The sequence below is a fragment of the Arachis hypogaea genome, chromosome 18, assembly GCF_003086295.3.
Source record: "Arachis hypogaea cultivar Tifrunner chromosome 18, arahy.Tifrunner.gnm2.J5K5, whole genome shotgun sequence".
Lineage (NCBI taxonomy): Eukaryota > Viridiplantae > Streptophyta > Magnoliopsida > Fabales > Fabaceae > Arachis > Arachis hypogaea.
This window is the reverse complement of record NC_092053.1, coordinates 103,618,877-103,623,541: the sequence shown is the minus strand read 5'-3', so window position 1 is coordinate 103,623,541 and position 4,665 is coordinate 103,618,877. Positions and strand designations below refer to the sequence as shown.

Below are 4,665 nucleotides of genomic sequence, written 5' to 3'. Positions count from 1 at the left end.
CTAGGGTGTTTAGTGTAAAAATCCACTTCCGGGGCCCACTTGGTGTGTGCTTGGGCTGAGCATTGAAGCTTTCATGTGTAGAGATTTTTCTTGGAGTTAAACGCCAGCTTTTGTGCCAGTTTGGGCGTTTAACTCCAGTTTTTATTCCAGTTCCGGCGTTAAACGCCAGAATTCTTGAGCTGAAGTGGAACGCTTGTTTGGGCCATCAAATCTCGGGCAAAGTATGAACTATTATATATTGCTGGAAAGCCCAGGATGTCTACTTTCCAACGCAATTAATAGCGCACCAATTGGGCTTCTGTAGCTCCAGAAAATCTACTTTGAGTGTAGGGAGGTCAGAATCCAACAGCATTTGCAGTCCTTTTTCAGCCTCTGAATCAGATTTTTGCTCAGGTCCCTCAATTTCAGCCAGAAAATACATGAAATCATAGAAAAATACACAAACTCATAGTAAAGTCCAGAAAAGTGAATTTTAAATAAAAACTAATAAAAATATAATAAAAACTAATTAAAATATACTAAAAACATACTAAAAACAATGCCAAAAAGCGTATAAATTATCCGCTCATCACAAAGATTAAAGAAAAAGGGGCCAGGAATCACTTTGAGCAAGAAGGAGAAGCAACTCAAAGAGCTCTCTAGACTAAACTGAGAGCTCCATGGACACAAAGTGTTGAAATCAAGCTCAGCCGTACAACGTGGGGAGAGTAACGTACCACACCAAACCAACGACGCCCGCCCAGGGGCACTAGATCCCCTCAAGTGGGATGTGATGATAAAGGTGTGGTACTTGAAGGTTAAATCAAAACGCAAAGTGTGAAAAGAGTGCACAGCTGTCCAACGCGTGGGAGATTTGACGTGCCAAGCCAAAACGGAAGTTGTGTGTACGCATCTCCCATGCGTACACACAAGTTGCAGAATGTGCTCCATCATGCATACGCATGACTGATGCCAGGGCATCTTGGCCAGTTTCACTGACCTTTTCTTTACTGTTTTTAGGGTAGTTTCATGTATTTCTTTAGGAAATAAGCTAGTTTTGGATAGATATTCACCTACACCTTGATTCAGGCATACATTGTGAATTTTACATTATTTCATGAGGATTTTGCATGAATTTAGTGACAAATTGTATGCTGCATTACCCATGAATTGGACTAGAACTTTGATGCACTCTGTTGCTTGATTTCAGGACCAAAGGAAGCAAGGAAAGGGAGGTAACTTGCAAGGTTAATGAGAAAAGTAATTGCCAATAACACTCTCAAAGCCATCATTGCCCACGTTAAGAGTCACGTTAACTAAGTTAACGTGCACTCTAACGTAGAGAAGGGAAGTTGAGCTAACGTTAGTGACACTTAACATTGTCACTAACGTTGGCAAACACTCATGAGTGGCCACGTTAACTAGGTTAACGTGGGCTCTAACGTTAAAGGGGGAAGAGAAGCCAACGTTAGTGACATTCAACATTGTCACTAACGTTGGCCTAAGGATGCAACACACAACGTTAACTTCCACGTTAACTTGGTTAACGTGGGAGCTAACGTAAGAAGTGAGAGTTGTCGACAACGTTAGTGACACTCAACATCGTCACTAACGTTGGAAGCAACCACACAACCCCCAAGGAGCCACGTTAACTTTCACGTTAACTTAGTTAACGTGGAAGCTAACGATGACGAATGAATGATGAGCCAACGTTAGTGACACTCAACATTGTCACTAACGTTGGGATGGCTAAGAATGGCCACGTTAGAAGCCACGTTAACCTAGTTAACGTGGACTCTAACGTGAGATCTAGGGGCACATTGGAACGTTAGTGACAATGTTGAGTGTCACTAACGTTCTCGAAGTTTGGCAAGGCCACGTTAGAAGCCATGTTAACCTAGTTAACTTGGGCTTTAACGTGAAGCAAAAAGGGGCACACTGGAACATTAGTGACAATGTTGAGTGTCACTAACGTTCTCGAAGGTTGGCAAGGCCACGTTAGAAGCCACGTTAACCTAGTTAACGTGGGCTCTAACGTGAGGCAAAGGGGTACATTGGAACGTTAGTGAAAATGTTAAGTGTCACTAACGTTCTCGAACTTATACTTTCACTAAATGTTAACACCCCTAACGCCCTCAGCCAAAGTCTCTGCCCACTTAGCACTTTCTCTCTGCAAGTAAAGCCAAGCCCAAATGAAGAAAAGAACTGCTTCAAACTCAAGATCCAAAGGCCCAAGACTTGAAGAGCAAACTAGAAGCTGAGAAGAGTAGTATATATAGGAGTAGCTTTGAATTGATAGGGGAGCTCTGGAGGTTGGAAAAAGGAGAATTACTCTTTGTATTTTACTTTCTCTGCAATTTCTAGTTCTATGATGTATTCTCCATCTTTATTTTCATTTTCTAGAAATATGAACAACTAAACCCCTTTCATTGGGTAGGGAGCTCTGTTGTAATTTGATGGATCAATACTAATTTTCATTATTCTTCTTCTATCTTTTCTCTTGATTTTACTTGAAAGCTTTCGATCTTCATCCAATTGAGTAGTTATCTTGGAAGAGAAGCTATTCAAACTTGGATCTCTTTTGAACCTTGAAAGAGGAATGAAGAGATCAAGCTAGAATTGCTTTCTCATGCTGGACCAAATTGGGTTTGGATGGGTATGTGACTATAACCCTCTCAATACTTGATTTGGGAAATGCATGTGGTATAATCAGTGACCATACTTCATCTCTTCTCATGAGCAATTGACCAAGGAATTGGCTATTGATCAAGATTTGAGAGATTGAATTGCAAGAAATTGTAATTCAATCACTTAAGATTGCCAAGGAGATCAATGAGTGCATTGATTGAGGAAGAGATGAAAATGAACTTGATCCGGAGAATTGCAACATCTCCTAAGCCCAATGAACTCCCCATCTCTGATCTTACCCATTCTCTTCAATTTCTGCCATTTACTTTTATGAGCAAATCCTCCATTCCCATTTACAATTCTGCAATTTATTTTCAGTCATTTACTTCCAGTCCTTTAATTCTGGCATTTACTTTTCTGTTATTTACATTCCCGCCATTTTATTTTCTGCAACTCTCAACCCAAATTCTGGATTCGCTCAACTACAACATTCTTCTAATTAAAGTTGCTTGATCAATCAATCCATGTGGGATTCGACCTCACTCTATTGTGAGTTTTTACTTGACGACAAATTCAGTACACTTGCCGAAGGGAGATTTGTTGAGAGACAAGTTTTCCGCGCATCAAGTTTATGGCGCCGTTACCGGGGATTGATTGTGCATCAACAATGATTAAATTGGAAGATCACTAGATTGAGCATTTTTATTTTTTGAATTTCATTTTCTATTTGAGTGATTTACTTTTTGTTTTAGTTAAACTTCTTCCCTTCCCCCTCTACTCTTTTGTTTTTCTTTGTTATTTTCAATTCTGTTTGCTAACCCACTAACTGTTTGATATATTGCATCACCCACAACAAACAGTAATTCTGACACAAATACTTTCTGCACCTATCTTTTCTTGCTTGCACTTGATGGTTGTATGACAGGGAGAAGAAGCGGGGCTTCAACTTCCTTCGATTCTGAACCTGGAGGTCCTTAGATTACGGAGGGAGACAAGAGGAAAGAAAGTGGTTGGTGCTGAGGAAGAAGAGGAATTCTTTGAAACAAACATGGAAGACAACATGAAAAACCATCATGAAGAAGAGGATCACAACCATGGAGGAGGAGGTAGAGCAAATCATGCTGGGGAGGATAGAAGAGTTTTGGGCTCTTACATCAATCCAAACCCAGGCAATTGTTGAAGTAGCATCCAAAAGCCAACAATCCATGCCAACAACTTTGAACTTAAACCACAGCTCATCACCCTTGTTCAGAACAACTGTTTGTTTGGAGGAGGTGTTCAAGAAGACCCCAATCAACATTTAACCACCTTCCTGAGAATATGTGACACAGTGAAGTCTAATGGTGTTCACCCTGACGCCTATAGACTGCTCCTATTTCCATTCTCACTTAGGGACAAAGCAGCCAAGTGGCTGGAATCTTTCCCAAGGGAAAGCTTGACAACTTGGGAAGACGTGGTGAACAAATTCTTAGCAAGATTTTACCCTCCTCAACGAATCAATAGGCTGAAAGCTGAGGTCCAAACTTTCAGGTAACAAGATGGTGAGACTCTATATGAAGTATGGGAGAGGTTCAAGGACTTAACAAGGAGGTGTCCACCTGACATGTTCAACGAATGGGTGCAGCTGCACATTTTCTATGAAGGACTCTCTTATGAGTCAAAGAAGGCCGTAGACCATTCATCCGGAGGATCTTTGAACAAGAAGAAGACTATTGAGGAAGCCATAGATGTTATTGAAATAGTAGCAGAGAACGACTACTTCTATGCTTCCGAAAGAGAGAACACAAGAGGAGTAATGGAGCTAAACAATGTAGATGCTCTGTTGGCCCAAAACAAGCTCATTACCCAGCAGCTGGCTGACCTCACCAAGAAGATGGAGATGAACCAAGTAGCAGCAATCTCCACTTCATCAACAACCCAAGAAGGAGTGAATGAAGAAGCAGAGGGGAGTCAAGAGCAAGCCAACTACATTGGGAATTCACCAAAGAAAAACTATGATCTATACTCCAAGACCTACAACCCTGGATGGAGAAACCACCCAAACTTTGGGTGGGGAAG

General features: G+C 41.1%; 1 non-coding gene across 1 annotated transcript; it reads right to left on the bottom strand.

Annotated features, from left to right (window-relative positions):
• Positions 1 to 4,108: 4,108 nt before the first annotated feature.
• Positions 4,109 to 4,212, bottom strand: LOC112774368 (small nucleolar RNA R71). Its single transcript, XR_003188861.1, has one exon. It is a non-coding gene; the product is annotated as a small nucleolar RNA R71 (small nucleolar RNA).
• Positions 4,213 to 4,665: the final 453 nt, after the last annotated feature.